This window comes from Macaca mulatta, chromosome 15 (genome assembly GCF_049350105.2).
Source record: "Macaca mulatta isolate MMU2019108-1 chromosome 15, T2T-MMU8v2.0, whole genome shotgun sequence".
In the NCBI taxonomy this organism is placed as follows: Eukaryota; Metazoa; Chordata; class Mammalia; order Primates; family Cercopithecidae; genus Macaca; species Macaca mulatta.
The window spans coordinates 94,486,685-94,511,178 of record NC_133420.1 but is presented as its reverse complement, the minus strand read 5'-3'; the positions used below and the strand labels follow the sequence as shown (position 1 = coordinate 94,511,178).

Genomic DNA, 24,494 nt, shown 5'->3' with positions numbered 1-24,494 from the left:
GTTTAATGGAAGAGAAAGGAGGAGGATCTCCTAGTTTTAGGAGAGAAGGAAGGAAGAAGGGGAGGAAAACAGAAGAAAAGAAAAGCCAAATAGAAACGAGGCCAAGGAAAAAGAAAGAGGTATTTGGGAGAATTTATGGGGAATGGGAAAGAAAAAATTAAATTCAAGTCCTACAAAAAATCAGGAATGGCCTCCACACTTTAGCTGCATGATATGGGGGATATTTCCTAGTCTTTTCCTGATAAATTCCTCAAATGCTCAATACTCTACTCTAAAATTCTTACCACTTTTAAATGTAAGGTGTTCAGATAATGAGAATTTATCCATGGAAGGAAATGAGTAAGAAAGACTCATATGACTTATCTCCTTTAGCCTTTCTGACCCGATTCTTCCCTCTGCTTTAACTCTTCTTTCTCTCTGTCCCTTACCTTCATGCAATATTCAAATTGATAATCACTGTGTACCTACTGCACCCAAGTTGTTGTAGGGATGGAATACAAAGAGGAAGTTTCTTATCTCATAGGGAAAATAAGATACACAAATAATTCTGATACAAAGAATAATGGTACAATTGATTATTGTCAGGTATCACTCCCCATCAAAGAGAGTAAAAATCTGAGAAGCTAATTTACAATGAGTTTCTACTGACCAAGTATGCAGGTGGGAATGATACATTGGTGGTGATGGTGAGGTAAATAGAGGTTTTTATGCCTCCATTTCAAATATTAATTTTCATAAAACACATATTTCTGTATTATTTGTTATTGTGGGCATTCATGAGTCCTGATAATTGATGTCATTTTATTTTATTTTGAGACAGTCTCACTCTGTTGCCCAGGCTGGAGTGCAGTGATGCAATCTTGGCTCACTGAAACCTCTGACTCCCAGGTGCAAACGATACTTGTGCCTCAGCCTCCTGAGTAGCTGGGATTGCAGGCACGAGCCACCACGCCCAGCTAAATTGTTTTGCGTGTTTTTAGTAGAGATGGGGTTTCACCGTGTTGGTCAGGCTGGTCTGTCTTGAACTCCTGACCTCAAGTGATCTGCCCGCCTCGGCCTTCCAAAATGTTGGGTTACAGGTGTGAGCCACCACGCCTGGCCTGATATCACTTTATATTCTTATTGGTTATTGCTCATATAGGGAAACTATTGATTTCTGCATTGTCTGTCTTGCATCTTATCATGTCATTAAATTATCTGTGCAAACGGGTTTTTAGTTAATTTTTGTAAGATTTTTAAAAATTAGATTTTTGCAAATAATAACGTTTACAGATTTTTCTTCTGGGATATTTATCTTTACTTTTCTTGTCTTACATTGACCGTGTACAATGTTGAAAGATAGTGGTGAGAGAATACACATATTTCTTTTCTTTCTCTAACAGAAATGCTTCCAATGATTCACCATTAAACGGATGGTTGTTTTAGTTTTCTGATTCTTTTTACCAAATTAAGAAAGTGTCATTTTCTTTAGAGTTTACTGAGGACACTAAAAAAAAATTATGTATGGGGCTGGGTGCGGTGGCTAAAGCCTGTAATCCCAGCACTTTGGGAGGCCTAGGCAGGTGGATCACCTGAGGTCAGGAGTTCGAGACCAGCCTGGCCAACATGGTGAAACCCTGTCTCTACTAAAATACAAAAATTATCCAGGCGTGGTGGCAGGCACCTGTAATCCCAGCTACTCAGGAGGCAGGAGAATTGCTTGAACCTGGGAGGTGGAGGTTGCAGTGAACCAAGATCACATCACTGCACTCCAGCCTGGGTGACAAAGTTAGACTCTGTCTCAAAAAAAAAAAAAATTTTTATATATATATATATATATATATATGTATGGCTGTTGAGTTTTATAAAAATATGCTGGAAACTGTTGAAGTGATGATATGGTTTTTCTTCATTAATCGGTTAATGTGGTGAATTATGGTAAAATACACTAATAATATGTTAGGATGTATTTTACTTGGTTATGTTGTATTATTCTTTTAATACTTTATTGAATTCAATTTCCTAATATCTTATTAAGGATTTTTATGTCTATATTCATAGGTGAGATTTGTCTACAATTTCCTCTCCCGAATGCCCCATTATTGTTTAATCTAGCTCTGGAAAGAGAGCAACGCTAGTTTTGTTAAATAGCACGCTCTTTCTCTTTTTCTGTGAACTGGAACAATTTAAATAACTCAGGAATGATCTGCCCTTTGTTAGTTTGATAGAACAGTTTGAAACTGGTACCTTTTAGGGGCGGTAGATATATAGCATTTTCAATTTAATTTGTAATTAGTGGCATATTCAGATTTTCGAACTCTTCTTTAATCAGTTTTGATAAATCACATTTTTGTTGTCGTAGACATCAGTCATTTTTGCCTGTGTAACAACATCATGTCCTTTAGGAAACTGCCCCTACATTCACAATGATCCCATAATGGCTGCCACCTGAGGTGATCTGCTGCCTACTTAATTATAGGGATAGAGAAGACAAGATCTGAGGAGGGACAATCAGAGTCTTTTCTTGGATTGATATATAGACATCAGAGGGGAAATGTTTTATTTTTCTATTTTGGTTCTTAAGCTAGTAAGATGTGAGCTTGTGGCTGTAGATGGCTGTTTCCTGGATACGTGTAGAAGACCTGTCTGAGCTGAACTGAGAGATGTAATGGGAAAGAGTGAGAGAATTCTTAAGACATTGATCCCCTGGACCCAGCCAGGTATGGAGTGAGCACAGCCCTCTGGGCTTCTCAGGTTTTTGAGTCAGTATGTCATTTTTTTTTTTTTTTTTTTTTTGCTTCATCTAATTTGAATTGAGTACCTGTTATTTGCATCCAAATCAGTACTAATAAATTTCTTAAGTTTTCCAATTTATGTGTAGAAGTAATATAGAAAACTCTCTTACAATTTAAAAAACATCTTCTGTAATTGCAGTTAAATCTCCTCTCTTGTTCCTAATATAGGATTATTTGGGAAAACATTTGAACGTAGTATTATTTGGGAAAATAATACTATATTAGGAATAAGAGAGGAGATTTCTCGAGATTTCTCTCTTATTCTCTTTCTTTTTTGCTTGATCATAGTTAGCCATCATTTTTGGTTTGGATTTGTTAATCAAGACTTCAGTGATTTTGTAGGTATTTTGTTTTCTTAATTTGGTTTTCCTTTTCCTTCCATCTATTTTTATATGACTTTTCAATTTCACATAGTTTAACCATTTTTATTTTATTTTTGGAGACGGAGTCTCGCACTGTCACCAAGGCTGGAGTGCAGTGGCGCCATCTCGGCTCACTGCAACCTCTGCCTCCTGGGTTCAAGCAATTCTTCTGCCTCAGCCTCCAGAGTAACTGGGACTACAGGCACCCGCCACCACGCCTAGTTAATTTTTGGTATTTTAGTACAGACAGGGTTTCACCGTGTTGCCCAGGCTGGCCTCAAATTCCTAAGCTCAGGCAATCCGCCTGCCTCAGCTTCCCAAAGTGCTAGAATTACAGGCTTGAGCCACTGTGCCTGGCCTCCATTTTTATTTTTATATTACTTTATAGATAAGTATTTTTAAAAATTCTGTGTTTAGTTTATTTCAAAATTTATTATTTTCTAAAACATTCAAGGCTATAAGTTTTAATGTTCCTCTGCATTCTTCCTTATCCATATTGCAGAACTTCTAAGGTATAATGCTCTTATGTTATTTATGTTATTTATTTCTAAATTATTTGTAATTTCTCTTTGCATTTTCCCTTTTACCCAAAAGTTATTTAGAAGGATATTTTAGGATGTCTAACTGTATAGATTTAAAACATTTAAATATTTTTTGAATAATTTTATTTTTAGAACCATTTTAGATAGACAGAAAAATTACAATGATAGTACAGAGAGCCGATATAGCCTACACCTAGTTTTTCTTATAAGCATCTTACATTACTATGGTACATTGGTTACAACTGGGTTTTTTGGGAGAGTGGGTTTTTGGGATAGCGGCGAAGTGCCATTCTCATCACATCGTATCAAGGATGTGTACTATTAACACAACTTATCACTGTTGATATGAATCTTGGCCACCTGACTGAGGTAATGTGTCAAATGTCTTCACTATAAAGTTAGTCTTTTTTCTCTCCTTTTCATACTGTACTTTCTGTGATTTTCTGTTTGTTTGTTGTTGTTTCTTAGATACAGAGTCTTGCTGTCTTACCCAGGCTGGAGTACAGCAGTTTGTTCATAGCTCACCTCAGCCTGGAACTCCTGGGCTCAAGGGATCCTCCCACCTCAGCCTCTCAAGTAGCTGGGCCTATAGGTGTGCACCACCACGCCTAACTTTAAAAAGCTTTCTCTTTTGTAGAGATGGGGTCTCACTATGTTGCTCAGGCCGGTCTCAATCTCCTGGCCTCAGGTGATCCTCTTGCCTCCCAAAGTGCTGGGTACAGGCATGAGCCACCATGCCCAGCCCATATTGTAGTCTTTGGAAGGAAGTCACTCTGCACAGCCCATATTTAAGGAGTGGAGAATTACGATCCACCTTCTTGAGAGCAGAATTTCCATGTAATTTATCTGGACTTTCGTGAGGGATATCTGTCCCTTCTCATTCATTTATTTATTCAGTGCTTTATCATTGTGAATTTATGGATATTTATTTTCTACTTTGGGCACTTTGGGTTATAATCCAATACTCCTGCATATATTTGTTGCTTAATTTATTCTAGTTTTGTCCATCTGAAGCTCTTTCTGCTGTTTCCTACGACCCTTTGACATAGCCTCTGTCATTGTAGACCTCTTTTCTTTTTGTTTTGAGCACTTCCTTTCTGGCATGAGAAGATGCTTCAGGTTCAACTTGTATATTTCTTATTACAGTCCAAGAATCAGTCACTTTTTAAAGCAGCCATACTTCCCTTTTATTGGAGAACAGCATTGAAAACCAATACCTGGATGCTATCCCAACACTTCAAATGGCTTAATACAACAATAGATGTGTATTATTTATTATTTATTTAGAGATGGAGTTTCACTCTTGTTGCCCAGACTGGAGTGCAATGGCACGATCTCAGTTCACTCCAACCTCCGCCTCCCAGGTTCAAGCGATTCTCCTGCTTCAGCCTCCCAAGTAGCCGGGATTATAGGTGCCTGCCATCACACCCGGCTAATTTTTTGTATTTTTAGTAGGGACAGGGTTTCACCATGTTGGCAAGGCTGGTCTCCAACTCCTCACCTCAAGTGATCCACCCGCCTCAGCCTCCCGAAGTGGTGGGATTACAGGCGTGAACCACCGCGCCTGGCTAACAATAGATTTTTATTTAGCTCATGAGTCTATGGGATTCAGCTGACCTAGACTGAGTTCACCTGGGCTTTCTTATATGTCTGTGATGAACTGCGAGGCAACCAGGTGGCTCTGCTGATCTTAGCAAGGTATGTTTACACTTCCAGGGGTTGGCTGGCTGTTTATGATCTATGATGTCTCAGTTGGAGTGATTGGGATTACTGGGGTGGCTTAGGGTAGCTAAGGTGCAAGAGAAGGAGCAAGTCTGAACATGCAAGCATATTTTAGTCTTTACTTATGTCACATTTGCTAATATGACATAGGCCAAGTTACGTGACTGATCTTCCAGTCATTGTGTGAGAGCATTACAAAGTTCAAAGGTGCAAGGCAAAGATGTGAATAAGAGAGACATATTAGGATTCTTTAGAGAAACAGAATCAATAGGATATATGTAGATATGTAGATCTAAATCTTGATATAGATAGATATATAGGAAGAGATTTATTCTGAGCAATTGGCCCATATGATTATGTAGGTTGAGAAGTCCCATAATCTGCCATCTGCAAGCTGGAGGCCGGGAAAGTCAGTGGGGTAATTCCAGCCCAAACCCAAAGGCCTAGGAACTAGGTATGCTAATGTCTGAGGGCAGGAGAAGATGGATGTCTCAGTTCAAGTGTGAGCAAATTCACCTTTCCTCTGCCTTTTTGCTCTATTCAGGCCCTCGATGGATTGAATGCCCACTCACACTGGTGAGAGTGATATTTACTCAGTCTACCGATCCAAATGCTAATCTCTTTTGGAAACATCCTCATGGACACACCCAGGAAAAATGTTTTACCTGCTACCTGGGTATCACTTAGCCCAGTTAAGTTGATACATAAAATTAATCATCACAGGAGGGATGAATAATTAAGCTCATTTTTTAAACAATTGATCACAGTCTTCCCTTTTGATAAAATTATTCACATATTTCCCATATGTAGAATATACTAAAGCCCATCCCAGACCCCTCAAAAGTGTCATCCAATCATGGAAGCAGGTTTGAAATTCAGGTTCTTGTGAGCTACATCAAGCCAAGATATTACTTCTCTTGACACAGAGACTTGTAAACTAGAAAGATAAGTTGTGTGGTTTCGACACCCAATATGCAATGATAAAACAGGGACAAGATAAATGAGAACTTCATTGCATTGGGAATTCCAGTTGGGAAGTCCAGTTCCCAAGGAAGAATGAGAGGCACATATCATAGGTTCACAGTAGTTCTGAAATCCTATGGAGCAAATATTGCTGGGTCTCTCTACTCTAAGGGAGTGAAATGTTTTTAAATTAGGGCCCAGCTCTGCTACTTGGGAAAGGCTTGCCAGCCTATTCATCACAGCTGTTGGTTCTGCCCTCTGATAGCCCCCCATACTTTCCATTGCCCTACTTGACCTCTTCGGAAGAGGGCATTACAAGGTATGCTCTTTGAACAACTTTCTCTGTCTGCTTCTTGTCCAGAGAAAGGTGAGGTACTTGAGGACTTCATACGTTTTGAACAATCTCTGTCCCTTTGAGTTTTGGCTGGTGGCTACTTGTGCTTTCTGTCTTCTGAGTTACCCCAGGCTATCCTATTGCTAAATATTTCGCGACCACACAATGCTGTCACCATTTCTCAGGCCACTTCTAAAAATTCCCTCACCATTTTTTTAGCCTCCATCTACTGCCTCGTCTCAAAATTAAATGTCACAAGTTTTAGGTTGTGTTACAGTGGTACCACACTTTTTGGTATCAATTATCTATTGACACAATCATGTTTCAAAACAGAATGACGCAAATCTCAGTAGCATGCAAAACAAACATTTGTTTAATTCAAGAGTCTATGTAGCTTCTCTGATTCAGGTTGAGCTTAGGTGATCTTGGCTGGGCTTGCTCACACAGTGGACACAGATTCCGCTGGCCATTGGCTCATCTAGAATGGCCCTGGCTGGGATTATCTAATTTTTTCTACTGTTCTGTCCTTTGCAAAATTTATCTACTATCTATATATCATTTTAAAATGGGGAAATATGTGATGAATATATTTTTGGAAAAAAAATTACACTGTCGTAGGTGGCCATTCTTCTCCTTGTAAGCCAGGCACTGCTCTGATTTTGCCAGAAGACTGAAGAGGTGTCAAAAAAGAACTGTTTGAACCACCAGGCCAAGCCGCCTCTGAAAGGACTTTGGAGTATCTTGTTGCTGGAAGAAAGAAAACAGAGGGAAAATGAAGCCTGGTGGTAAATAAGAAGAGGTGTGTAATGAAAGATGATGTTAGAAAGACCTATTTTTAGAAGACCTCACAGCTCTCAAGAAAACGGAGTGAATGGTGACATTTTTCTGAGAATAATAACAAAACCAGCATGACAGGAACGTGGAGAGAAGACTGCTGGAACTTTCAGACCCTCCAGAAAACCAGATGGCAGACCCTGAGCATAATACATTGTAGCAGTTGTAATGTGATGCAGTGTGGCAGTTACAATGTGATATTTTGGGCTCCCTCACAGGGTCACAAGTGGAGTGGGGTTGTTTACAGCTTTGTCACACACTCCCTTTTAGAGGCAGTTGGGTTAGGTCAGGCAAAAGGAGAAAGAAGTCTAGGTCCCTGTAGGAAACTAGATGTGACCTCAGCTCTCCACCTAACTGGAATCCTTTTTAGTTCCTAGAACCAATTTCTGGTTCACTGAGCCACATCTTTGACTACTTGGGCTGACAACTCCCCTGCTCTACTATCTTTTCTCTCCTCAAATCCCTTCTTCAGCCCTCAGTCTTGTTTTCCTCCTGCAGGCCCCTCATCCCACACTCAGGGGTCGTGGGGCCGAGCTGTGGGCTGGTGCCTTTATCTTACTACCATCTGCTGGGGCTCGGAACTTAGAAGCATCAATCCATTTTTAGAAGTGCCCTCTGCTGGTTGTTGACAACTCAACTGAAAAATTAAAGCCTAGACAGAGAGTTTCAGTTTGTTTAATAGAAAGATGGGGTGGAGGCACTAGCAGATAGGATAAAACACAAAAGAAAATGTTGCTATTATAAAAGCTTTTACATTCCACTGAATTCTGTTTGGTTTACTGTGGCATGCAGTAAAGCAGTGGTTCTCCATCAAGGGAGATTTTTCCATCCCAGAGAACATTTGGCAATGTCTGGAGACATTTTTGGTTGTTACAGCTGGTAACTGGGAGGCAGGGGTGGTGCCATTAGCATCTGGTGGGTAGAGGCAAATGATGCTGCCCAACGTCCTACAATGCATAAGGGATTTCCCACCCCCAATAAAGAAACATCTGACTCCATTAGAGTGGTCCTGACTTAAATAGGCCAGAGAAAGCTGAAAGTAGACTAATGTAATTTTGGGGTTTGGTCAGGCACAGTGGCTATGTACCTCATGGGAGGCTGAGGCAGGAGGATCACTTGAGGCTGGGAGTTTGAGGCTGCAGGGAGCATTGGTTGTGCCACTGCATTCCAGCCTTGGTGACAGAGTGAGACCTTGTCTCAGGAGAGAAAAAAAAAGTTTTGAGGTTTGAAGCAATTAAAGATTAGTTGAGGGCTTCTCAACTTTGGTTGCCCATGAGATGACCTGGAAAGCTTTAACATTGTGACGCTTGGGTCCGATCTCTGGAGAGTTTGATTTAATTTAATTTCTGGCTTGAGGTGTGGCCTGGCCATCAGGATTTTTAAATCTGCCCAGGTGAATTCAAGATTCAGCCAAAGCTGAGAAAAATTGATGTAGTTCAACCCTCATTTTTTGGATGAGGAATGAGGTTCTGGGGAATATGGCTCACAGCTACAGAGTGGCGGAGCTGGAACTAGTATATGGTCTCTTGGAGAAAAGAAGATACGTGGCCCTTGCTTGACTGTATACCACACTTCCAAAGCAAGTACTGTGAAGATATCTGATACGACTTTTTGATAAAAACTCTAAAGCTTTTTTTAATGTTCTATTCTTTCTTTAAATAATATTTTCAATAATTTTTTTTTTCTAAAAAATGACACCTGCTAAAAATTCAAGCTTAGGGAAATGCAAATTAAAACCACAAGATATTACTACAAACTTGTTAGTATAACTAAATAAAAATAATAACTGAGAATATTAAGTGATGATGAGGATGCAGAGCAAGTGGAAATCTTACACATTGCTAATGGAAGTGCAAAATAGTACAGCCCCTTTGGAAGACAATTTGGCAGTTTCTTATAAAATTAACCATACCCTTACCACGTGAACCAGCAGTCTCATTTCTGGGTATTTTTTCAAGAGAAATAAAAACATATTCACATGAAAACCTGTACACAAATGTTTATAGTGTCTTAATTTGTAATCACAAAAATGAGAACAACTTAAATGTCCTTGAACTAGTGAATGGATTAACAAACTGTGGAACCTCCAAATAAGGCAACACTAGTCCACAATAAAAGTGAACAAACTATGATCTGTAATCATCGTTTGGCACAAACAAATCTCAAATGGATTATGCTAAGAACAAGAAGCCAGACTCGAAAAGCTACATACTGTATTATTCTATTTATATGAAATTCTGGAAAATTTCAAAGGTAAATGGAAAAGGAAAAATGATAGAGAAATGGATGAGTGGTTTCAGGGGTTGGTAGTGGGTAGAGGGTTGAGTACAAAGAAGTAACATGAGGGAAGGCTGTGGGGTGATGAAACTATTCTTGTCTTGATTTTGGTGGTAGTTATATGGCTATGCATTTGTCTAAACTCAAAGAACTGTATAATAAAAAGAATGAATTTTACTGTATAAATTTTACAAGTGACTAAAATAATACACAAAGACTCAAGAAACATTAAAAAAAAAAAAAAGCAACAAACCACCCAAGGTTCCATATCTCAAAATAAGAAGTGTGATATTTGGTTAACATACTTCTAGGTATCCCTTTGTGCATACAAATAAAAAAAAAATGGATGGATAAAAATAAATAAAAATCATACTTTAGAGTTTAATTATAAATAGGATTATGTTATAGGATTATGTCATAATCCTATTTATAACAATATGTTATAAATAATATGTTATAAATGTCATATAAATAATATGTAATAAATAATAAATACTGTTATTTATAATCTGGAAGATGAAATGCTCCAGTATCTGAAACTTTTTGAGAGCCAAAATACTGCTTAAAATAAATGCTCACTGGGACATTTAGGATGTCAGATATCCAGATTAGGGATGCTCAACCAGTGTAATGTAAATGTTATAAAACTGGGGAAAATCTGAAATCTGAAACACTTCTGGTCCCAAACATTTTGGGTAAGGGATACTCAACCTATATTTAAATTTAAAAGAAATAGAAACTGAAGGGACTGATGAACTTTAAATAATATTTTTTCATAAAGGATATTTTCTAGAATAAAGTTAAGAAAAGAAATTATGAAAATTATTAAGAGTTGGTAACTTTTAAAATAAAACGTGCTTACCTTTAGACAGGACAAATTGACTCCCTGTTGGAAATAAGGAAGCAATATGAACTCTTACATTTTTCTCCGCCACTCTTGTACTCGGCTTCTGTCAGTGCTCATGTATTTTAACTTTGTCAGGAAGTATAACATTTGCATCCTGGGTTGCAGTTATAATTCTCTTAGTTGTTACGCCTTAATTCAATATTTAAAATACTTCAGTGATAACCATTACCCTTTTACCATGACTTTTCCATTCCTGAGTTTATTTTGGTTCAACTTTGTTTGGCTGGATTACATAGTTGGATAGTGTTTCCAAGAAGGGTTTTCGTCGGTGCTGTAAGACCTGAGTTCTCTAAAATTTCAAGGTTTGGTGTCTGCCTGTTGCCTTTAAATAACAATTTTGCAGTCTGTAGTATTTCTGAGATACAGTTTTTTTTTTTTCCAGAACATTGTAAGTAGTGCTCTCTTATGTTGTAGCATTAAATGTTGCTAAGGAGTTTTTAAAGTCTAACTTGATTATTCCTCCTTTTAAGTGTCTTGCTTTTTTGTCCGTATGCCTGAAATAGTATTTATTTACACTGGAGGCTTAATAACTTAATTAAAATATGAATGAAATGTTTTTTATGTCAAATTTTCATTTAACAAATACACCATGAGTACTTTTAATCCGTTCTTTCATCACTTCAGGGAAAATTTCTTTTATTATATTTCTCAGTATTTATTTATATTCTGTCAACTTTTCCAACAGTACCGATCATTTTCATGTAGGACTGTCTTCATTTTTCTATTATCTTTCCTAACTGCCTGAACTTCTTTATTTTCTCCCTCTGCATTAACTCTCCTTATCTCCTGCATTTTCCTTCATGCCAGGAATTCAAATTGTCGTTGTTTCACCTTCACTGGGACTAGATTGTCTATCCCCATTCTACTCCTTTTAAGAGCAAAGTACTGTTATCAATCCCCTTTTCTGCAAATCAACAGTACAGATATGGGTGTAGGGGAGGAGGAGAGCTAGGCTGGGCTGAGTGAAGTCTTTATTTAGTTTCTGTGTCTGCAGAGTTTTGTTGAACCTCAGAAGAGTGAGATCAAGGAGCTCATGCCTTTCAGCCAGTGGTTGGTATATCCCACTTCCAAGAGCTCTTAATTCATTCCTTCAACTCAACACAATGCCCTGGAAACTCTTCCCAGGAAACCAAGGGAAGCCATGGGAAACCCTTCCTGTCTCTGCAAATCCTGACTTCAACTTTTCTCAGGCTGCTAACTCATCTCTCCCCTCATTTACAAATTGAGGATAATTAATGAGAATTATTTTCGACTTTGTTTTCTTCAGTGTCATGCTTCTGGTTTTTCCTTGTTAGCAACCAAGTTTTGGAGTTTATGGCATAAGATTGATCTTCTTTCTTATGTTCGGTTACATATTTGGTAAATTTTTACTTTTTTTTTTGTTGTTTGTTTGTTTCAATAATATTAAGAGTGGAGATTCTGCAGTTCTGCTTTGTTCTTTACCGGGAAGTATATTTGCACCACCACTTAATATTTGAGGTCACTTTTCTCATCTATAAAAATAGGAGTGAAGCCTCTCATGAAGTGGTAAAAAATTAAATGAGACTTTCTGAAGAAATCCCACTAAATTATTTTTGGCTTAGGAATCTAAGAAGGAGTTCCATTAGGGAATTCTGTCATTTACATTTCTGATTTCAAGCGTTCAGAGATCTGTTGCTAATTAGCAGTATATTCCAGATATTGACAAACGTTTTCTGTAATGGGTCACATAGCAAATGGTTTAAACTTTGCCAGTCATACAATTTCTGTTGCAACTACTTTATTTACTCTGCTGTTGTAGTAGGAAAGCATTTAGAGACAACATATAAATGAATGGGTGTGACTGTGTTCCAATACAGTTTTATTTATAGACACTGAAGTTTGAATTTCATGTCATTTTCACATGTCACAAAATAGTCTTCTTTTGATTTTTTTTCAGCCACTTAAACAAATACAAAAGAAGCCAGGTATGGTGGTGTGTGCCCGTAATTCCAGCAAATTGGGAGGCTGAGATGGGAGAATTGCTTGAGGCCTGGAGTTCAAGGACAGCCTGGACAACATTTAAAAAAAAGTGAAAGAAAATATTCTTACCTCATGGGCCACACAAAAACAGATGGTAGGCCAGATTTGGCCTACAGGATATAGTCTACTGACCACTGGTATATACTGTTAGCACTCCAGATCCTTGCTGGCATGAATAATCTGAACCTTTACAGTTTCTATTAAAAACCCCTTCAAGAGAAGTGAATTTAGGAGATATAATTCAAAGGACATACTGACTATACATCTATACACCCCTCTGTTAATTTTATCCTCTATCTTTGGATCAAGTTAAACCACTGGATGACTGTTAACTTGGACCAACTCAACTCAACTCTGAACAGTCTCCCTCACTGAGTTAAATTAAATTTTTATTTATGTATTTATTTTTAGAGATAAGAGTCTTGCTCTGTCATCCAAGCTAGAGTGCAGTGGTGTGATCATAGCTCACGGCAACCTCGAATTTCTAGGTTCAAGCAATCTTCCCACTTCAGCCTCCCAAGCAGCTAGGACTACAAGCATGCACCACTGTGTCTGGCTATTTTTGTTGCTGTTGTTGTTGGAGATGGAATCTTGCTGTGTTGTGCAGGCTGGTCTAGAACTCCTGGCCTCAAGCGATCCTTCTATCTTGGCTTCCCAAAACACTGGGATTACAGGCATGAGCCATTGTGCCTGGCCTAAATTTTAATATTATGTTTTGTGTTTTTATCAATGTTCTATCTCAAGATAAAACAATTTAATTTCAAGTTTTTTACTTGCAAAAACAACTTTTGTTGTTTTCATGTTCCAGTAAATCACTTACTGTGCCTGGATGGGGTGACCTACAAGGACTTTCTCTTAGAATTCAGTATACTAATCCTTCAGTATACATGGGGAAACCCTGTGAGGATACCAAAATCCAAGGATGCTCAAGTCCCTTAGCTGGCCCTCTGCATCTGCATATCTTCTGTCTAAGAAAACCTCTGCCTCCTTTCAGACACTTTCATAGTTCTTTCTTGCAGTTGACTACACACAATTGTCTATGTGCTGTGGCTCGTGCCTGTAATCCCAGCACTTTGGGAGGCTGAGGCGGGTAGATCTCTGGAGGTCAGGAGTTCAAGACCAGCTTGGCCAAAATGGTGAAACCCTGTCACTACTAAAATTACTTTTTGTATTTTTACAAAATAAAAAAGTGCACAGTGGTGCATGCTTGTAGTCCTAGCTGCTTGGGAGGCTGAAGTGGGAAGATTGCTTGAGCCTAGGAATTCGAGGTTGCAGTGAGCTATGATCACACCACTGCACTCTAGCTTGGATGACTAGCTGGGCATGGTGGCATGTGTCTGTAATCCCAGCTACTTGGGAGGCTGAGGCAGGAGAATCTGTCTCAAACAAAGCAAAACAAACAAAAAACAAACTACACACAATTATAATCAAACTTCCCTGTTTACATTGGCTTCTGCGAAGCTTAAAGTTAGATTTTATTCTCAATCACAGCAACAATATTCACCCAGGGCTACTGTGTAGTACAACTATAGGGGACTTCAAGTCAGGCCACGGTTGCAGACATTTAGATGAGAAAGATTGATCTCTGGAAAAATGAAGTTCTTATTTCTAAGTCTGAGTCCAGACTTACTTTGAAGATTCCCTCCCGCCACTCCATCCCTCAACCCAGGTGTCTTGAAGAGCCACTATTCCTTCGAAGAGGGGTATCTTTTATGCCTCCTTGAAATGGATGATAATTTTCTCCTAGGGGAAGGTGGCAAAGGGCACTTGCCATTGGAAAAGTGATTATCTAAAGAGTCTCTCTGGAAGTTCAGCTTGAAAGGACTCTCTTTCTGTGTTTGTTCACTAGATATTAAGGGAAGTGCTAGGAAAAACTTGAAGAGGACACACTTGTCAGAACCCAAAAGGCCATTACTCTACTTCCCTTATGCCAAATCTAGGTCAGAGTGCACCTGTGACTTGCCCTGGACACTGAGAGGTCACATCCACACAGGACTAGTCCTTACTATTCCACAGATACATGATGAAGCCTGTGCAAGATCTGATAGTCTACACAGAGCTACTCCATAAATTTCCCAGGAAAGGGTAACTCATGAGTCATCAAATATTTGCACAATCTGAATCTTCCAGAGGTCAAGGAATAATTGTAAATGGTATTTGGACTGATGGCTCTGTAGTTCAGAAGGTGCTTGATTGTGCATGTGTGTGTGTATAGATTTGAGAGGAGCATAGCTCTCTATCCTCATCTACTTTCCACTTGTACTTCTCAATTTTATTACTGTTTGTTATTGGAGGAAAGAATGGTTTTGACATCAGTGGCAAAGTTGTCAAGATCTTGGCTGATTTATTCCTGAATTATCTGGCACGAAGTCTCACTGAAAAGTTCATAGTTATATTTTATGTACTGCAACCAAGATATGGAAATAACTTTAGCTTACAAAATGGATATTTCTGGATCTATACTTGGACCTATAGAAATATGTGAAATCAGACAAAAGCAGAAGTGATGGTAAGATTATATTCAGTAATTCATCTAGCCAATGATAATATCTGGGCCTTTGGGAGAAGGCCGTGAGGAATGTTTTATGAGGCTGAAGAAATGTGGATAATAAAAATGTAGTTGGCTATGAAGACCTTCCTAATATAAAAAGTTGTTAAGTCTTAGAATCACTTCTTAAGTGCTGATGGAATTTTCTGTTTTAAGAGAATAGATAGCTGGCCGGTGGCTTAGGGCTTTACTATTCAAAGCATAGTCCAAAGATCAGCAACATTAGTGTCACCTGGGAGCTTGTTAGAACTGCCTGGACACCACCACAGAGCTACCAATTAGAATCTGCGGTTTAACAAGATGCCCAAGTTATTTGTAGGCATGCTAAAGTTTGAGTAGCAAACAGGCTTGGAACAGTGTTCTCAAACTTGACTGCATATGAGATAAAGTGGGGAACATTAAAAATATTGATGCCTGTCTAGGTGTGCTGCTTCACACCTGTAATCCTTGCACTTTGGGAGGCCGAGGTGGGTGGATCATGAAGTCGGGAGTTCAAGACCAGCCTGGCCAACATGGTGAAACCCTGTCTCTACTAAAAATACAAAAATTAACTGGGTGTGGTGGCATGTGCCTGTAGTCCCAGCTACTTGGGAGACTGAGGCAGGAGAATTGCTTGAATCTGGGAGGCAGAGGTTGCAGTGAGCCAAGACTGTGCCATTGCACTCCAGTCTGTGTGACAGAGTGAGACTCTGTCTCAAAAAAAAAAAAAAAAAAAAATTGGTGCCCACCTCCAGAGATTCTGACTGAGTAGGTTCAAGATGTGGTCCTCATGTTGGGATTTTTTGAAGCTCCTCAGATAATTCTAATGTGCAGCATTTTCCATTGCCTTAGAACTGGCTGGAAGTTTTGGCTTACAGAAGCCCTGAGCTCAGACATCCTGAGAATTGTGTTTTTGTTTATTATTATTATTTTTAATAGTGGTAAAATACACATAACAAAAGTATATCTTAATTGTGGTGAAAAAAATATAACATAAAAGTTAACCATTGTAACCATTTTTAAATGTACCATTCATTGGCATTAGTTACATTCACAATGTTGTGTAACTATCAGGACTATTTCCAGAATTCTTTCCATCATTCCAAAAAGAAATTCCACACTCATTAACTAGTTGCTATCCATTCCCCCCTAATCCCACTCTATGACAACCATTAATTAGTCTGCTTTCTGTCTTTACATGTTTACCTATTCTGGATGTTCCATATAAATGGAATAATAAAATATGTGAACATTTGTGTCTGGCTTCTTTCACTTAGCGTAATGTTGTCAATGTTAATCCACATTGTGGCATACCTCAGAATTTCATTCCTTTTTACCACTGCATTGTATGGATATAACACATTTTGTTTATTTATCCTTTCATCTGTCATCTGTTGATGGACATTTGGATTGTTTTTACCTTTTAGCTATTGTGAATAATGCTGCATTGAACGTTGGTGTACAACTATCTGTTTGCTTCTCTGCTTTCAGTTCTCATGGGCATGTACCCAGGACTGGAATTGTGGAATCAGATGGTAATTTCATGTTTAACTTTTTGAGGAACCATCAAATTGTTTTCCATGGTTGTTGCACCATTTTACACTTCCAGCAGCAACGCATGAAGGTTCTCATCACATGGGCATATATTGCCACACTAATAAAACACTTCCATGGTGACACATTGATGGTAGACTCTCTGAAGAACTAGGTTATGTTGCTGCAGTAGTTTCTGCTCTGGGTAGGGCATAGCACCAACTGCAGCACTAGCACCCATGCAAGGGATTGGGAGAAATGGGAATAGGGGAGAGACAAGAAGAGCAGTGTTGTGTCTCTCTTACTGAGGGATTCCAATTAGAGATCCCCTAGAAGTTAGAGTCCCAAGTAAATGAATTACTCTCTTTTTCCCAGGCCACTTTCCCTCTTTCCTAATACCTAGCTATCCAGAACTTCCACAGGGCTGAGGCTGCATGTGAATTTCTTCAATTGCCTCACCTGGTTGGCATCCAGCAGCCCATGGTGCAGGTACAGGATAGTTGTTCGGATTTTTGTTCACAAGGAGACTAATTTAAATTACTGCAAGTAAGGAGGAGGGTATTTTAAGGATACAAGGGAGGTTATATCCCTAACCATGTGAGAAAAAGCAAAACAACTGAGCTTTGGGGAGACAGGAGCCAGACATTGGTTCTGTCTTCTGGGAGGCTCTGAATACCTCTCTCTTGAGTGAATGGAGTTTTCTTTGGTTTTCCATCATTAATGGATCCTAGGTACTGTCCCATGTTTGCTTTTCCTGTCATGCAGAGGTATTCCTTCTCTCTTTGATTATTTTCTTTCCTCTGCTTCAACTTCTGCTGTTTTAAATTCAGTTTGCACAAGGCTCATCCAACTCCTGCAGCTGCCAAAACTAACTGACTCATTCTTTTAGCCAAAATTCCTTAGAGATACCGGAAATCTGGTTGGTCCAGTTCTACTTTCTATACCAGACGACGTGGGTCACTGTCAGGCAGTAGTCCTTCTACCTGTTCCAATCAACTGTGGTCTAACATAGTCTCCTTGGTCAGGGGACATGTGTAGGAGAGTTGTAATTGGACGGGCTGAAGGGAAGGGCAGACACCACTTATGTGTCTTTTTCCTCTTTTTGAGACAGGGTTTCTTTTCCATCGCCCAGGCTTGACTTCAGTGGCACGATCTTGACTCACTGCAACATCTGCCTCCCAGGCTCAAGCCATCCTCCCACCTCAGCTTCCCAAGTACCTGGGACTACACGCACATACCACAACACCCAGATAATTTTAGTACTTTTTGTAGAGTTGGGATTTCACAATGTTGCCCATGATGGTCTGGTTCTCCGGGGCTCAAACGATCTGCCTGCCTTGGTCTCCCAAAGTGCTGGGATTATAGGTGTTAGCTACCACGCCTGACTCTTGTTTTTTTTGTTTTTTTTTTTTGTTTTTTTTTTTTTTTTAATAGAGACAGTGTCTGGCTCTGTTGCCCAGGCTGGAGTGCAGTGACTCTGTCATGGCTCACTGCAGCCTTGAATTTTTGGGCTTAAGCAATCCTCCTGCTTCAGCCTTCCTAGTAGCTAGAACTACAGGCATGTGGCACCACACCCAACTAATTAAAAAACATTTTTTTTAGACATGGAGTCTTGTTATGTTGCCCAGGCTGCTCTTGAATTCCTGCCCTCAAGTAGTCCTCCTGTCTTGCCCTTCCAAAGTGCTGGCATTATAGGCATGAGCCACCACTCCTGGCCAATGTGTCTTGAATAGAATGTGACCCAGAGGTTGGCTTCTCCATACTCATCACTTATGAACTCAGGTTGATATGGAACATATTTTTCCATGGGGAAATACTGGTCAATCATGAAGCCTGACTTTCCCATCCAGTGTAAAGGCAAGTGTGTTCTTAAGTATGTATTTAAGAAATAATTAATGAAAGGGTCCAAATCTTCCTATGACAGGTAGGGTTGCCAAATAAATCACAGGATACTTAGTTAAACTTGAATTTCAGATAAACAATGAACACACTTCAGATAAACAGCATTGATATTTGTGACATGCATTTAAAAAGCAATTTATTGCTGGGCACAGTGGCTCACGCCTGTAATCCCAGCACTTTAGGAGGCCGAGGTGGGCGGATCAAGAGGTCAGGAGATTGATACCATCCTGGCTAACACAGTGAAACCCCATCTCTACTAAAAATACAAAAAATCAGCCGGGTGTGGTGGCGTGTGCCTGTCGTCCCAGCTACCTGGGAGGCTGAGGCAGGAGAATTGCTTGAACATGGGAGGCGGAGGCTGCGGTGAGCTGAGATCACACCTTTGCACTCCAGCCTGGGCAACAAGAGTGAGACCCCGTCTCAAAAAAAGAAAAAAGAAAAAAACCAACTATTTCTTGTTTATCTGAAATTCAAATTTAACTGGGCTTCCTGTTTGTTTTTGTCATTGTTTTCTAAATGTGGCAACCCTAATAAGAGAATATTCTTCAAAGAGAGAGCTATTCCTCAGGGATGTTATAAAAAGGTCTAAGACATGTGGGATGGTCTGTAGCTGAAGTATTTCAGCTGCCTTCTGCAGGTGGGAGAATTTATTCCTACTTAATTATGTATTTTGCATATCTTACAATTCATTTAATGCTTAATCTCATACTCAAAATAACTGCAACTGCTACTGCTCTGCTAGGGCTGTTACTGGCTACTCTATCAAACGGTGCACTCCAATTGGGTAATCTCAGAAGAGTTTAATAGAAGGACTATTTACAGTGGTTCAGGGAGTATGTAAGGAACCGCCAGGGAGAGCACAATGACCCACAGCAAGGTACTATCACCTCATCTAGGCTTGAAGGCTGTGTGGAAAGGGCCACTTTGCAGGCCTTGTGTCCATCTGTCAAGGAACCTTGACAGTCCCATGGCAACCCTCCAGGGAGGGAGCTGGAGAATACATACCTCACGTTCCCCCTCTTTCCTTCCCCCATGCTCCTACTGGGCCTCTCAGGCAAGCATACCCAGGCAGAAGTCATATAGGCTAGCCTCCCAGGGCAAGGGAGCCTGGAGAAGGACAGAGAGCATGTGGAGAAGCCAATGGATGAATCAAGTCTGAATATGTACTCTGTGCTTTCAGACTCAATAAGCATTTTACATAGTCACCTCGTTTGAACCTCATGACAGTCCTATGAGGAATGCACCATTATTGTTCCCTTTTACGGATGTGGTAAAGGATTAGTGATCTTGAATAATTTGCTGACGGTCACAGAATCCCAATCTACTCACCCCCCTATCACTGTACAATACTTCCTACTGACATCTTTAATTATCCTTATTAAAAAAAAAATTCATGGTGTTTTAATAGTTTCATTGTTCTTGTCATGTTGCCAGCTATTAAAACTGCCCAGACCTAGTTTAGCAGCTAGTACACAAAATATGCTCATTCGTTGTTTGTTAATTTTTGTTTTTGTTTTTATCTTTTAATGTTTGTTAATTTTTGTTTGATTTCTGGCTTGGGAGAGCAGCAGTAGCAGGAAGTCCAGATTTAGGAGTTGGGTCAGTCAGTTGTTTCCTTATAGAAAAGCAGCTAGAGGAAGGCACCCAGCTCAGAATATACCTGGTATAAGGAAAGGCCCATTAAGTCAAGGTTCGAAGAAGCCCCAAGAAAGCAATTGTACAGAATCTTAGACTTGGAAGGGACTTTAGACATCACCTACAACCTCTACCCTATGTGTGATTCCTCTCCACAATTCAGCCCCTGTTCTTGTCCCTAGGGTTACCTCTTCTAAATAAACATCAAGAGAGTGTCTGGCCAAGAGATTCACAGAAGGATCCACAATTCCCTCGCATGATTCTTTTTGCTACCTAAGAATTCATTTCACTTCTGAACTTTGGTATGCCTTGGTTTTCCCACTCATAACTTGGAGGTAGGTAATGTAAAATATATCAATTTCCATTATCTCCTTGAACAGTTATAGTGCTTCCTGAAGAAAGTGCCAAGTTGTGCTGTTAAAAAGAGTAGGAGGAAACTAGGAAGCTGGCACCAATTGTACAGTTAGGTTTCTGACATGTAAAAATCAGGAGAAGGGAAATGTGGGTTGGAAGCTTTTATTGTGAGCAGAGAATGAAAGCTGATTCAGTTAGTGTGTAATGTAATTTGGAAAGTGGAAATAATGAAAGAGAAAGAGTTTTAATTTCTGGGAAATGAAACAGAAAGAAATACAAGTAACAAGAACTACAGCAACAGCAACAACAAAGCCAAGCCCATTACCCACAAAAGCTACAAGTTTTTCTTGTATTTGGGTCTTTGAATTACTACTCTCCCCAGAAACAATGGTTTTTGATTGAGTTTGCAGTTCCCTTTGAATTTCATAAGTGATTTACACTATTAAGTTTAATTTTAATTCTTTAAATATATATATTTAGTTAATATGTAATATATATTTAAACACACACACATTTTTCTTCCAACATTTACATTAGGGTTTTTTAATGGTCAAAGAAGATATTTCTGAGTTCAAAACTCACTTTTAAAGTAGAGTTTGATAAAGTAGGGAAATTTTGCTTTTTGGACATGGCTTTCTCCCTCAGCCTATTTTTGGAGCATGAGGTCCTGTGGGCCTAAGTTCTGTATTAACCACATCTCTCCTGAAACCCCTGACTTCTCCTCTGCTACCATCACTCAGGGATCCCCCTTCCCATTGCTAGAACACTTTATGTCTGCTTCTGTACAGCACTTACCACACGTCTCTCTCCCACCTGTACCAGAAGATCCTATGAGTAGAAAAATGTCTTATTTGTCTTAGTAGTCCAATGTACCTGGCATGTAGTAAGTGTCAGAGTCCGAAACTGTCTTATTTTCCAGATTTGGGCTTTGTAACAAATGCCTTTTGGAGATAATGCCCAGGTCTTTGATGTGTAATTTTAGATAAAAAGAAAACTGAAGGAATGACTCTAATGGTAGAAGTTTCCGGTTGGAAAAGAGGATAGTGTTGTTAGAGTCTGTGGGTAATTTGGGGGCCAGAATGGTCTTCCTGGTAGTCCTTGAATCATACAAAGTCAATGATAGTTAGCTTGGTGTACCAGCTTGTTAAGATGGGCCGTGGACAATGCTCTGACTTGTTGGGAAATAAGTAGAGTGAACAACAGTCTCTGTTTGTCTGGGACCGTTCCCATGTTAGCATGGAAAGTTCCATATCTTGAGAAACCCCCAGTCCTGCGCAAAGCAGAGCATCTGGTCACCCTATATAATCCAAATATACAGTGGAGTATGGCCTCTTAACTGTCACATTAATATGCTGATAACTTGGATTCCAGTACTTGTAGGGAAAAGATAAATCTTCAAATAAGTAAACAACTAGCCCAGCTTGGGAGGGTGTCAGTTCTTCTTTCTCATTAAGATAAGGCAATCTTAAAATCAGTAGAGAACTCTCAAATGTGGCTATAAAAATAACAACAGTTACATAATTAAATTTCCTTGGCTGAAACCACTAATAAGACATTGCCAAATTTTAGCTTATTGTTGAAGATAAATCTCTCTCACCCATTCTCTGTCTCTCTTACACACACACATGCACACACAGACACACACACAACACAATTTTAATTTTTCTGGCTTTGCATACTCCTATTTTAATTATAGGTTTTATCGTTTTTCACCATGTTAACAGAACAAAGTTGGTTTGTTGTTGAAGAATATCATTTAAATGGATACCTATTGCTGTGGTTTACTGAAAGTACAAAACTGTATTATTTTAAAAATATGTTTAATGAAGCATATTTTCATTTAAAGTGTACCTGTACTTAATGGAAATTTTTGAGAGTGATCATTTATAAAGATGAAGAGAAGAGGTTCTGTAGCCCCCAAATGCTTGCTGGCCCTCTAATATCTAAAGTGCTATATTTATTTATTATAAGAATATAGAGATAATAAGACTTTATGAATCACAAATTAATAATAAAATAACTCTTGGGCTAAGGACAAAATCAAATGGAAGTTATAAATCACATAAAGATGAATGGGCACAGAAGCATTACTCTACAAAATCTGTGGGGTATAGTCAACATGTTATTTGGAGGGAAACCTATAGCTTTCAGTTTCATGTCAGAAAAGAAGAGACATGGAAAATAAATTAACCAAACTTTCAAATCAAAATTTAACTTCCCAATTCAATAATCAATTAAACAAAAAAGTAAAACAAATAAATAAAACAGAAAGTAAAGAGAAGGGAAAAAATGTAATGGCAGGAAATAATGTGATAGAAAAGGATAATAGAGGCTGCTGAACTTGAGGAAATCCTCTTTTTACACAACAAGGATGTCAGCTGCCCAGACTCTGACTTGGAGACTCACCTCCCAGCCCAAGGAATATGCGTTATGAGAGTAAGAAATACGTGATTACACCTCGCATAGAGAACTGCAGAGAGGACAGTAATAACTAACAGTAAGACCCATGTGTCAAGCATTATGCCAGGCAGCTTATATAAATTATATGGTTTAGTTGTATTTCTTCCTCATTTTCTGATAATATTGAAACACAGGATGGCCAAGCAATTTCCTCAATATTGAGGGACAGTAATTAATGTAGCTGGAACTTGAACTTCAGAAGGGCTATTAAGTGGACTTTAATTTACCACATGTTAAAGATGCCATTGGCTTTAGAAACATCTTGTTTTGAAAATTCATATCTGTTTGGGAAGATCATGATCCTGTCAGTCGGTCATGCTTTAGAGTGAAATGGTTCAAACAGATTTCTTTCCTCTCAATAGCTAGCTGAGGTTAGCCGTGTTAAAACAATGGGAGTTTTGAAGTGGTTAAAGAGAAAGAAGTAATGCAGGAGTGGCACTGCTTGGAGGCTAACACCCCCATCGGAATACTGGGCAGCTGGTAAGCAAAAGTACAGAAAGGGAAGTGAGAAGATGCCAAAGATAAACTCTATTTCAAAATTCTGACTATGGTCAGCCCCACCCTCAAGAAGAGAGGGACAGGTTCTTCCTCTTTTTCTCTCCTGTACAAAGCAGTCTCCTATTCCCAGGACCAGGAAGTTCAGGTCCAAGGGCCACTCTTGGGAAAACAGGGTTGGAAGAGACTTTAGAGGTCCTATCCACTCTACTCACCGCAAGGCCTCCCACACCCTCCTGCATGAATCCTCCAAACTCCTCCTGACCATCTTTGCATCTTCGTTGCTCCTTCACAGGACAGCCCATGTCTATTTGGGGTTTGAATTAATTGTTAGAAATTCCTTTCTATCAGCCAACTATCTTATCTCCCTTCAACTTCCCCTCATTTGTCTTATATCTGCACTCTGGAATTGCCCAGTCTGTGTGGTATTTGTTCCAGTGGAATTTCATCTGTCATGTGTTGTTGTTTTTGGCTGATTTGCTAAATTGATTAGATATCTCTCTAAATTCAATGCTTTTGGATCAAGGTAAATGCTGGTAAAATGTGCCAGCAATTTCTTTTTAAGAAAGATTTTGCTATTCCTCTGTTGCTTTTGTTTGTTTTTTTAAAGAATGTTCCCAGTAGATTCATTTTGTGGGAGTAGGTTCACATACGAATCCATGGAATGACCCACATAAAACACCTACATAAAAAAGAATCAAAAAGTGTATGTTTTCTTATTGATCAACACTACTTGAAAGCTCTTCAAGTCCTTCGTGGTATAATAAAGTAAATAGATATTGAGACGAGGAGATCATCTAGTTAACAGACATGGAAAAATGTTCTACCTCACTTTTAATTTTAAAAAGTAAAAAGTAAAATGATAACAAGAT

General features: G+C 39.1%; 1 long non-coding RNA gene across 2 annotated transcripts; it reads right to left on the bottom strand.

Moving 5' to 3' along the window:
• Positions 1-7,047: 7,047 nt before the first annotated feature.
• LOC144334705 (uncharacterized) lies at positions 7,048-23,967 on the bottom strand. 2 transcript variants are annotated; one of them, XR_013404854.1, is made up of 2 exons: positions 23,838-23,967; positions 7,048-7,444 (listed from the first exon to the last, which is right to left on the bottom strand). It is a non-coding gene; the product is annotated as an uncharacterized LOC144334705 (long non-coding RNA). The 2 variants fall into 2 exon arrangements; XR_013404855.1 differs by lacking the exon at positions 23,838-23,967 and adding an exon at positions 10,671-10,860.
• Positions 23,968-24,494: the final 527 nt, after the last annotated feature.